The sequence below is a fragment of the Mauremys mutica genome, chromosome 2, assembly GCF_020497125.1.
Source record: "Mauremys mutica isolate MM-2020 ecotype Southern chromosome 2, ASM2049712v1, whole genome shotgun sequence".
In the NCBI taxonomy this organism is placed as follows: Eukaryota; Metazoa; Chordata; order Testudines; family Geoemydidae; genus Mauremys; species Mauremys mutica.
In genome coordinates, this window is record NC_059073.1 from 277014211 (window position 1) to 277027067 (window position 12857).

Consider the following 12857-nt stretch of genomic DNA (forward strand, 5'->3'; position numbering starts at 1 on the left):
TGACCCCCACCTGCCCTTGGCTCAGCCCCAACTCCACCCCTGTCATGCCCCCTCCTGCCCCTGCCCCAGACCCATTCCAACCCCTTCCCTAAAGTCCTCACCCCGGCCCTGCCTCTTCCTCGCCTCCTCCCCTGAGTGCGCCATGTTCCCACTCCTCCCTTCTCCCTCCTGGAGCTTGTTATGCTGAGAAACAGCTGTTTTGCGGTGGCAAGCGCTGGGAGGTAGGTGGTGGAGCGGGGACGTGGCACACTCAGGGGAGGAGAGGCGGGGACAGGAGGGAGATAAGGTGGGGCAGGGAGGGGAGCTTGGCTGCCAGTGGGTGCAGAGCACCCACTAATTTTTCCCCATGGGTGCTCCAGCCCTAGAGCACCCATGGAGTCGGTGCCTACGCTCATTGCCCTTATTAAAAACTAAGGCAGAGTATTCATTTAGGTGTTGAGCTATGTCTAGATTATTCTTAATCTCCCCCCGGCTCCATCCTCAGTGTTTAGTGGTCCCACTTCTTCTTTTCTTGCTTTCTTTTTATTTATATTGCCGCAGAACCTTTTACCATTGGTTATAATTTCCTTTGCAAGGTCCAACTCTGCTTGGCTTTTGGCAGTTCTCACTTTATCCCTACAGTTTCTGACCTCCAAGAGGTAGATTTCCTTGCTGAGCCATCCCATCTTCTATTTCTTGTCGGTGTTTCGCTTTCTCTTTATAACCTGTTGGAGAGGCTTGTTCATCCAGTTTGGTCTGCAACCCTTCCCTAAGAATTTTTTTCTCTTGTTTGGGATGCCAGCTTCAAATAGCTTCTACAACTTTGACATAAAGTAATTCCAAGCCTCCTCCACATTCAGATCCAGTCCAATCCACCTCCCTAATTCTCTTAATTTTTAAAAGATTTTTAAAGTCTTCCCTTTTGAAACATTTTAAGAACAGCACTGCAGGTATCACACCATTTTTATCCTCAGCTCCTTCTTCATTGGCTGCACAAGTAGTCTGGAAGAAGGAGGCTGTAACAGTAGCATTCCTGGGATGCTAAAAGTACCAATATTGTGGGCTTTGGAAGCATATATTACATTATATGGGGGATATTTCCCTCAAAGGAGAAATGAGATATGATAGCCTTGTCTTTGACTTGCCACGACATTCTGAGGTTGACAGGGAAACTGTTCTGCCAGTAGAGCAGAAACAGCACCTCAGAGATAACAGAGGCTGATGGAGAAGGACCTTGGCAGACTTGCTGATTGTCATTGGCAGAAGAACTCAGGAGGAGTTTGAGTTCTTTAGGGCAAGGGAAGATTGGACTCTTAGGCTGGATGAGGCACTGCTGAACTGGTTCATGGATCCTCAAAGGGAACAGGACCATACACTCGTGCAGTCACAGGTACAATGGTGGCAGAACGTTTTGGGGGCCTGCCCACTGTCATGGCCACTGCTTCTCTCCAGGAACAGGCAATACCTCCTCCTCTTCTTCCTCCCACTGCTCATCCTCCTCCAGCTGCTGCCCAGGCTGCTGCAGTGGCAGTGAATCCACCCATCCCATTCCGCCAAAGGGGAGGAACATGCTGGACACCAGGCATATCATCCACTGACCCAAAACCCTTTTCAAGGGAAACCCCCAGAGCATGCAGAAGGGGAATGAGGAGACCTACCCAGCCCCTGTAGCTCAGCCTGCGTTTGGCCCCAAACTCCATGCAAGAGATATCCCCATTTCTCCCCCTGAACAACATTCCACAGCCATTCCCTGCTTGTCAGGGCAAAGGAGAGGGAAAGGGCCAGAGATAGTAATGTTTGCCCACCTTTTCAGGGAATTTGAGCAGGTATTTTGTTGATTTGTTCCTGTTGCAAATGGTTTTAGCTCTACAGTCAATGTATGTCTGTAAATAAAAGTTACTGTTTGCTTCACTTGTGTGTTCACTTTGCATTCTGAGTACAATCAATTTGGTATTTTCTACACATTTGGGATGGGTCAGCAGGATTCATATTTGGGATGGGTCAGCAGGATTCATAGTACATGATTGTGAGTTCTGTAAATGTGCTGTGACAAAGAAAAGCAATGAATTCTGCCCCCCCTCCATAACCAGCCATGAATTTCCTACTGTTTTTGTTTTTAAAAAATAGATTCCATGACAATAAAGTAAGCTGTGAAACAACTGTTGCTGTCAAAAGCACCAGAATGCAAAGCAGAAGTTATCAGAAATGTCCTTATGGCTTTTTTAACAACTTATTTGACAATATAGACAAAGGAAACAAAAGGAAATGAGCAGTGACCAGAGCTTTTACGGTCCCTTCTTCCCTCACCCCCACCAAAAGTCACCACTCGCAACCATGGGAGTACTCATGGATAGCACCTGATAAGTTCTGTGAGCAGTGGTGTCAGAAAGCATTGTGAAGAAGGAATTATGAAGCACCCTCCAAAACCTTGCAGAACTGTTTTTAAATTACTTTAACAATGCTTAAGTGCATCCATAAAGCACCCTGAAACAGAGCTGTTAACATATAACAAAAGCATTGCTCAATAATGGCGTTAAACTGTACAGACACTTTCCACAGTACAAAACCGTGGCCAAAGGTGTTAACCTTGAGGCCCCCTCAGCCACTTGTTTGCTTTCAGTTGGTACTTTAATATCAGCTGCAGGGGATCAAATCCTACTGTGGTATGTCACAACACAAGCATGTGACGATGCACAATTGAGCCTTTGCAGTAGCACCATAGTGTCCCATGTCACCTTCTGGCTCCACGCTGATTCACAATGTGCGACCAAATGGCATCATGAATTTCCCTTGCCCACTGGGAACCAGGAGCAGCGTGCATGTGGTGGGATCCATCTGCCTGTACAGGCATTGAAGAACAGATCTGTTCTGGACTGATTTGCTTTAGCTTCACATATGTTGTGCAAGGCACAGAAAACCACAATAATGTGAACTGCACTGGCTACGTTGACATCCAGACAGGTCTACAGGCATCACCAACAAGTTTTCAGATGCCCAAAAGTGGACTCCACTACTATTTGGCAGATGCTCAATCTATATTTGAATTCTCGTTTTCTTGGATTGGCAATGTTGGGGTATGGCTTCATGGGCCATGTTAGGAGCCGGTATGCAGGGTCTTCCAAACTAACTGTGGAGACAGAAACACCATACAGAACCACATCAGTTGTGGAGAAACTAGTCCTTTCTGCTCACCTGTGGTACAGACCCAACACCTTGGCATCAAAAACCTTTCCTGTGTGTCCAACATTAGTGGAACTGACCCCTGTGTGCCATGAAGCCTCGGAGAATTAGTGAATAGTAACTTTTTGGTTCACTTATTCACTTGCCCCTTCCGGTGGGCAAAGCACTGGGATGTGTGTTCCATCAGTTGCCCCTCCACATTTTGGAAACCCCATCTTCTGAAATCCCACTATAATTTCAGAGATGTCAGTTATGGCAACCCCCCATGGCAGTATTGACAGCATTGCAAACCTGTGCAACCATAACCTCGACAATTGACTTCCCATCCCTGAACTGGTTTTCAACTGACTGGTAGCTGCCAGGTGTTGCCAGCTTCCAAAAGGGCAATAGCCAACTGCTGGTATAAGTTTCCAAAAAAAAGTGGTCTGGTCTGGAGGGTTGGTGCAAGCTACTCACACAACTCCATGAAGGTCTGCTTTCTCATTTGTAAAGTTATCATCCCAGGTTACTAAGGAGACGTGGTCCCACCACACCAAGCTGGTTCTATGGGACCTGAAGTTCCAGTCGACCCATGAGCATGCCATTGCAATCTAGGCATTCAACACATCTATTCCATGGGACCCCAGTGGATTTTCATTCACCCTCTTGGTAGATTATCTTTGGCGTCTCAAACTTTTCTGAACCCATTCTGTCCTGTATCCAGTACTGGTTCATAGGAACATTTGTTCCACACGGAGTAGCAGGAGCAGAACCACATCATCATGGACTTGATCCATGTCTTGAAAGCAGTTTGACAGAAGGAGGAACTGACCAGGAGCTGCTGTTGCCAAACATGTGAAGGCAGCATAATGTACCAGGAGCACTCACCCAGGCAGATTCTAGAGTGTCTCCTGTGAGTCTGCAATACTCTCCCTGAAATGGGAGTACTATTGTTTGTACCAAAAAGGGGCAGTGCAGACATGGTTAAATGCCTGTGCACATCGTAGACCCATGCCCAGCACAGTATATGTGGACACTCAGTGCATGTGCGGGGTACAGGCATTAGCAGCATATGGCCAAATACTCAGGGACATGTGCAAGTGTAAACGTAGCCATAGTACTGGGGAAAGTTAGTATTTTCAAAACAGACATACAGTGGGTCCATGTGTCTCCAGACACGGAGAGATTTTTCTACATTTTTTAATGTTATAGTGGAGCTATATGAAGTTCAATATGTTCATACTTTAAAAGAATAGTTCATGTTACTGGCAAAACCAAACTGACCTGGGAGTTTCCTTTGTTGGGAATTAAAGGACCTCACAAAATTATTGCCAGCTGGACATCTTCATGGTACTAGTGTGTTTTGCTATAATGATAAAATATAGTAAAGGCTTCTAACATGGATTTGGCAAGCTCTCTGAAGGGAAAAAAAGGTTCCCATTTGCAGATTTATCTTTTAAGCAAAAGCATAAAATTTAGCCATCATTTACCCTCAGTGTTGTCTGATAGTGTTTCCTGGAATGAACACTGACAGTTCCATGATTAAATGAACGGTGTGTATTCTTGTTACTCAAGGGTTAAAATAGGCCCCATAAATAAATTATGGATGCATTTTTAGAGCACTTTGCTAAGAACAAGAATGGCAGAAAATATCACAGGGCTGTCAAATCAGATTAAAGCCCATGTGCTCTGAGTAATCTGTGGGGAAAAGTAACAAACTGTATTTTTGTCACGTATTAAACATATTTTTCTAAAAAGCTGATTGGCTGAATGTATGAAAAAGTCCACAATTCTTTTCTCTCCCTCTCTCTCTGATAGGCCTAGCTTTAAAGTACTACTTACAAAATATCTTCAGTGAGCCATGTATCCCATATAGGTGAAAAGAATCCATTAATGGCTATAAGAGTAAGGAGAGCACTATTTTAAATGTAAGCATGTGCATAAAAAACCACACAATCTATGTAAACTACATCAGTAAAGTTTTCTACCCAATAGCTCAAGCTTGCCACTCATGATGTCTTGAAAACTGTCTTTACATCCTCTGCTGATGGCTCCATGGCATATGCTTGGGCAACTGAACTGGGGTCAGAGGCAACAGTGCACTTCAGATTTAAAGAAGATACAATGTTTGAATGTGATGGACAAGCAAAGCTCAACAGTGATCGAGAAAATGAGATAATTGAGAATCCTTGATGGACTATCACCTAAGATAGGGACTCTTGGAAGTCAGGAAATCTAAGGACTTGGTGAACACTGAGTGATATAGATGCCTGATGGCCTAGTCGAGATCAGACAGAGGAGCTGGAGATTCAAGGAAGGGAAAGGAAAAGGTTTTGGTTGGATTGGGAGGAAGTATGGAAGGAGAGAGTGAAGTGTCAGATAAGTTGGGGGAGAAACAAAAAGGAGAACTCAAAGCTAACTTTGGATAAGCATCTGAACATTGGGTGATTTCTGAACCTTCAGTATCCTCAAAGAAGCATTGAAAACAAGGGGCTCGTCTGAACAAGAACTCCAGATACAGGTCACACCATAAAGGGCCAATTCTAAGGTAAATCCTGAGTAGCTGTTAACTTCAGGGGAATTGCTTTGGATTTTCATTGACAGGAGTGAGAGCAGAATTTGTCATATATGTATAGTGGATACAACAAAAACTTCTGATCCAAACTCTCAAAAGATTTGAAATTCTTGTCTGAATCTGAACTTTCCCACAGTTTAGAGTGTTTGAATTCAGCCTATTATGTGGTGAATTTGTAACCTGATCTGAGGTTTTGGTTTGAGTCCATTACTATAAGAATAAAACCAAAACTCTTAAAGGAACTAGAGAAAATCACGTAGCTCTAAAAGGTATCTTCCAAATAATGAGCCTGTATGTTGGCAATGACTTGCTTCCTTGTTGGTAAAGAAATGAATCCTAACATTTTGGAAAAGTCAAAAATTGAAAAACCCTAATGTTAGTTTATCTTGTAAACTGAAGCATTTCCTGAAGAAAAAGCCAGTAAATAGCTTTCAAAAACTGAAGTATTCTGTATATCACTAGCTATAATAAAACTCCTTTTCCTTAAAGTCACTGTTCTAGTATAGTGCTTAAATTATATCTCATTTTGTTGCGTTGGCCTCAATCTTGCCAACACTTGTGCGTGTGATAAATGAAACACATACCTGACAAAAGTCCTAGTGATTTCACCCAACGTTACTTACCTATATAAATGTTAGTGGGATCAGAGCCATCACCTGTAACTTTGCAGTACTTTAAATACACTGTCCACGGATTCTCCCAGTTTAAGATATAAATCTTGTTGCATATGAAGTTCAGATTCCAGTGCTGCGTAATTCAAAGATCAACATAAATATCTGAAGCACGAAGGTGAATAGAAATGTCAGTGGTTCCAAGATGAAACCTGATGTCATGGTATATGGATCATTTAGGCCCCCATCCAACAGAGCACTTAAGTAAGTGTGTGCTTGAAGTTAAAGACATACTTAAATGCTCTGCTGGATTGGGAAACAAGTAAGGTTACTGTGCTGCTTTCTATAATTAGATATAGACTTGAATCAAATTTTGTTTTCAACTCAAAAGGACAGTAGCCATTACATCTTCCTCTCCTGTACGTTGAGATTTATAATTAAAAGCTTGCATGTTTTCACATACTAAAAATCTACTACCAGTTCAAATAATCCCAGTAAACAATTATTTTATATAACCATAAATATAAAAGTTTCCACAGCACATAGAATCATATGCTTAAATACCAAAAATATGAACACAAAAAGGAGACTCTGAAATGCAAACAAATAAAAACAATCATTAACAATGGCAACCAGTACAGTAAATGGCTGAGAATACTCAGCATTAACAGTGAAAAACATGAATTAACTAACATCTCTTTCACACAGGTTAAAAATCCCGCCTTAAAGTAAAATTTTAATTATTTCAGCTGGCATTTTTCAGGTTATTTAAGACAAATCCACAACACACAAACAAATTCTTCAAGTAATTTCACTTGCAAACTTGTTAAAAATTTAAAAAATGTACAATCTCATAATCACCAGGAAGAAATGGAAAAAATATTGAAGTAAATGCTAGTGCACAAATACAGCAGTGGCACAGAGAAACGTGCACATTTTACTTAGAATGGGTAGCTAAGGTTAATTCAGTAATCGCCAGTATTCCTTTCCTTGTACTTACTAGAGGAAACACCCAGAATGCTGTACTGACTAAGGTCAAATGTTGAACTATAATCACCGCCAAAGAAATTTATCAGCTATGAAAAAGGTAATAGCTTGGCATGAAAATACAGACGACAATTCTAATTAGAGATGGATGAAGCCCAATTCTGAACTTCTTCAGCATTCAAATTTGAGTTGACTATCTTGCAAGAATAGGCCACATTAGGACAGCAGCAGCCATGAGTTAAGAAGCAGAAAGTCACATCCTCACATGCCATCTAAATAACATCAGAACAATGTAACATTGGGCTGTTAAGAAAGTGCTCCCAACCTAACAGCACCCGCCATCACCAGATAAAGAAACAGATCTTAAGATGTTTACAGAAAACTTTGCTTGATAGAATTCTGTTTGGCAAGGAACCACTTATCAACAAATGTGATTGTGAAACCTATACTGCTTTATTGTTTTGCCTTTATGGTCCCTACTTCTCTGTTATTTATCTGTGTGGTTTCTGTCTGATTCTTTAATTGTTTCTGTCCATTGCATAACTAATCTTGCAACATTTAAATCAACTAAGGTGGTGGAGTATGATGGGTTAAAGAATTGTTTCGTGATGGGCTAGGGCTAGGTGAAAAATACTGTTTTGTAGTACTTTGGTTTAAAATTATTGGTTAAGGTCTAGCTAAGCAGGACTCACATTTTACTATATAAATTGGGATCCAAACGAAGTTCTTTGGAACCTAACTCCAGGACAGAGCCCAAGATCAGAGCTGCCAAACCTCAATATGCTGTCAACTATACCGTGCAGAAGCTGGAGTCCCTAGATGATCTAATCTTGACTGGCCACCAAGAAAAGTTCATCTGCCTTATTGGGAGTGGTGAGCACTGTATTCTTAGCATATGTATTCTGTTTGGGTAACTGTTAATAAACAGAGATTAAGGATATTACTGTACAAGGCTCTTTCCCTGGCAGAAGGCCCCGCAAACCCACAGAAGATTATGCCCTGAGCCCTAGGAACTGGGTAAGGATGGGGACTGAAATCAACCAGGTTACGCCCAGAGCCCTAGGAACTGGGATGGGGTGGGGTGCCTAAATTAACCAGGTTACGCCTTAAACCCACAGAAGGGTAAAGGTGGGTGCCATAGAGTGTGTGGGTAACAAACTACTCACAGTACATAAGATTAAGCGTGTGCGTGCATTTCTGCAGGCTTCAGAGGTTCCAAGGCCAGAAGGGACCACTGTGATCATCTTGTCTGCTCTCCTGTGTAACACAGTCCACCAGACTCTTCCTGTTTGAACTAGAGCAAATCTTTTAGGAGAACATCCCATTTTGATTTTAAAATGTCCATTGATGGAGAATCCATCACAGCCCTCAGTAATTTTTTCCCCAGTGGTTAATTATCCTCATTGTTAAAAATTATTTCCAGTCTGAATTTGTCTAACTTCAACTGCCAAACATTGGATCTTGTTTTACCTTTGTCTGTTAGATTGAAGAGCCCATTGTCAATTTTTTGTTCCCTATGTGGGGACTGATTGGTCACCTGTTAAACTTCTTTTTGTTTAGCTGAATACATTGAGATGCTTGAGATTATCAGGCAGATTGTTCTGATCATTTAATCACTCTTGTGGTTCTTTTCTGAATCTAGGGCTTGTCTAAATGAGGAAATTTATTGGCATGGTTCTGCTGCTATTAGGGCTGGTTGGGAATTTTTTGACAGAACATTTTTTCCATCTGAAAATGTTGATTTGTTGAAACCAAAATTTTGCAGAAATGTACTGGTTTTAATGAAACTTTCATTTTCAAAAGATTCTGTTTTTTGTTCCTATGCAAAATGAAAATAATTTTCAAATCCCTGACATTTTTAATGAAACAGAATTGTATTCCAGCCAGCCCTAGCCATTATACTTACACCACTATAGGAGTGTCAACATCGGGGAGTTATACTGATACAACTAGAGTAGAATAATTATGCAGGTAAATTTTCCTATGTAGCCAAGCCTTTAAATATTATGGTGATTGGTGCCATAGAAAAATAAATAGATTCTGCCCAACTACTTGCATTCGAGGCTGGAAACATTATAAGACGAATATATTTTATTTCTACTAGTGATACAGCACTGAACCACTCTCCCGCAGCATGATGGTTTTTAGCTACTCAGTTCTGACAGAGCAAGTTAGAGAGCTCTGCATCCCAGTCTGAATCTGGCGCTGATTTTTTTAGTGCTAGAGCTGTTCAAAGTCTTGATCTGAAATGGTATTTTTCCCAAATGAATGTTTTTGTGAACATTTTGCTTTTTTGAAAAAAAAAATCACCACTGTAATGGGGGAAGGGCAGAAAAAAAGATTGTTTTCCCCAGTTTTTCACTGAAAACATGATTTTTTTTAATGGGAAATGTAAAAATATTTTGTTTCTATTTTCCATTGGAAATAATGGACATTTTTCAGCCAGGCCGAATTCACACTCTTTAAAATGCATATATCATGCTATAGATGAGCTTGGTGCTTTACATAATGAGTAAAGATATGACTGTTGCCCTTAAAAGCTTTCCACAAGAAATGATATTAAGTGGGATGGGGGGAACCAAGGGAGTGAGGATGGATGCCAAGGACAATGCTTAGGGTATTGTTTAGACTGAAAGCTCTTTGGGGCAGGGACTACCTTTTTGTGCTGTGTTTGTACAGTACCTAGCACAGTGGGGTTCTGGTCCATGTCTAAGGCACAATGGCAATACAAATAACAATGGCTAGCTTCTTGGCTGGCATAGATTGACCCAGTGCCCTCCACAGCAGAAAGCATAAGCACCTACAGCTTCACTACAGAGCCAGGGCTTCTATCAGTGGGGGCTGGAACAACTCATACCCTAAGTGGTTTGGCTCAGAGGGAGGACTTGAAACCCACATTTACCAGTGGGTTACACTTGAACAGCACAGTAAGCCTCAGGTTAAATTCCTAGCTTTTTGTTGTTGTCTGTAATTTATAGGGAATTAAAAGGCTGCTGTTTGAGGGAATTATAAAAAAAGGTGGGGTTTTAGCAGATTTGAAGGATAAGAGAGAGGCTGGATGGCATACATGGGGCAACTTCCCCAAATTTTATGGGTGCTTGGATTCCGAGTTTTAGTTTGGGCCCATCTCTATTTCTGTCAATCGTTTCTAGCATTTTTGCATCAGTAACAAAAGGCGTTGGTGAGGAAGACATCAACATTAGTGATCTGCACCTCAGGAACATTCTTTTAAAAATATTAATATGCAAAGTCAGTTGAGATAAGGTTTTCAAAAGAGATTACTGATTTTGTTGCCTCATTTTTTGCATGCCCATCTCAGACACCGTAAAAGGGGCTTGATTTTAAGATTCCTGTAGGTGAGTCAAGTCAGTTACCGAAAAAGTGAGGCACTTTTGAGAGTCTTATCCTAAAGTAGGATTTTGGGAACATGCTAGGAATGAAATATGGTATTTGTGCATAGCTGTCATTTAAGACGGAAGCAGATGTATAGTGATGTAGCACTGCAAAGTAATGACTAAAGGCTACGTATACCATTTACTACCACATGGAATGTTGTACCAGCTAAAGTGTGAGTCACATTTATGTGCATGTGATTGTAGCTGGCATACTAAAGATATGAGGCCTAATGACACTACAGATAATGGAGATCCTCTTTTTAGCAAAGAGTTAGGGGCCTGTGATTTTTCAGGCGTTCTGATGCCTGGCACAAATCATTGTGACCTTCCTCAGGGTGCAATCTGGACAGCCATGTCCCTTTCCTGCCTGAGATGCCTTTTACACTGCTTTGCTGGTGAATAGCAAACCCCTCCAGGCTCTGCTCACTCACTGCCATAAGCATGTAAATTTGCTCCCAGCTGAGTGCATGAATGCTATGCTCAGCCATCCATGAATTACATACAGGGTGACACCTGCATATTCCCAGTCCCAGCCTTGCTCCCCAGAAATATGCATCTTATACTGTTCAGTACCCTCCTGGACAGTCTAAGCTCATAGATAGTCTGTCATTCCAACATTGGGAATGATTATGCATCAGCCTTTGTTATCTCAAGTAGAGGTTTCCCAAACACTTCAATCAAACACACTGGTTTAGATAAAACTATAAAACAAGTTTGTTAAGTAGAGAAAGATAGATTTTAAGTGATTACAATTGGTAAGGCAAAAAACTCAGAATTGGTTACAAAAATATAAAAGGATAAACACACAAGCTAATTCCTAAACTTTAACAAGGTAACAGGCTTAAAAGCAAAAAAGTTTGTCTCTTCATGAACTGCAATACATTTCACAGGCTACGTCCCTTTCCAGCCTGGCAGCACTCCCCCCTTTTGTTCAATTCTTTGAGCGTTGTTGTTGTCATGAGCTGAGAAATGGAAGGAGGAGAGACATGGCTAGGGACATTTCTCTCCCCCCCCACCCCCGGCCTCCTTTTACTCCCAACTCTTTGTGCTGGAAAAAAATCATTTCTGGGTCATGGGGGCAGGCAGTTCCATGGCATATGTGAGCTCCAAACTGTCCTTCAGATGAATTGTAAATTTCTTGTTTACCTTCCCCCCTTTTGGAAGATGGCTGCTTAACTGCGTGATAGCCCACTTGACTTTGTTGACACTTGTCTAGGGTTGCCAGTGTATCTTTGTCCCTGAAAACTTGCTTTGTGGGTGTTACCCAGAAATACAACATATTTCAGTAACAATCATATAGCAAAATCTCATAATTGTACATGTAGTGTTGTTACACACATTTCAACAGGATAATAATAGTCAGCAGATTATGAGTTTTCAAATGATACCTTACAAGGCATACTTTGTACAAAGTATAACATAATCATACAAAAGTAGTGAACATGGGGTACAGGGTGTCACATGGGGTACAAGGTGTCACAATCATCACACCATAAGGATGCATATTAGGATTGATTTTTATTCATTTTCTGTTTCAATGGTCTTGAAAAAAACAGAATGCTTACCAGAATTCACTGATGATTCAAAAAAACTAAGAGCAATGCAATTCAAAGTGACTTGGGAGCACGCCCAGACAGGTGCAATTTCTGCAACTGGAGAGAGAGAAATGTAATGAAATGAGGACATAGACATAAGGGAAAAAAGAAGGAATAAATTAAGGAAATGGTCGTTTGTTACTGAAAATGCTGTAAAAATGTTTTGCAAGCTGGAAAGGGCTCCAAAAAGCTCTAAAAGAGTGCTTATCATGAATTTAAAGAAAGGTAATAAAATGCCGGTATTCACAGACAGCGGCATAGGATAAGCATTTGAAAATTTCTTGGACCTCTGAGACCTTCAACAGAATACAGGTGGTTTGAAGAAAAGTGTCACCTGTCTACAACTGCAGATTTAATATGCTGCTGAAATAAATTTAATATTAGAGCTGGTTGAAAATTTTTTATCCAAATTCTTTTTCAAAGGAAAATTACTATTTGACTAAATAGATTTTTTTTGCAAAAAAAAAACCAAACTTTTTTTTCCAAAAAATTCTGGGTGTTCTCTGCCTGGAAATGTTTGGTTTTCAGTTTTTCACTGATAATCTGTAAAAAGTCA

General features: G+C 41.0%; 1 long non-coding RNA gene across 2 annotated transcripts in view; it reads right to left on the minus strand.

Annotated features, from left to right (window-relative positions):
* Positions 1-2164: 2164 nt before the first annotated feature.
* Positions 2165-12857, minus strand: part of LOC123362720 — a 62521-nt gene continuing 51828 nt past the window's right edge. For both annotated transcript variants that reach the window (XR_006576534.1, XR_006576535.1), the window contains 3 exons: positions 12272-12358; positions 6337-6460; positions 2165-3106 (listed from right to left, as the gene is read on the minus strand). This is a non-coding gene — a long non-coding RNA (uncharacterized LOC123362720). The remainder of the gene's footprint in view (positions 3107-6336; positions 6461-12271; positions 12359-12857) is intronic.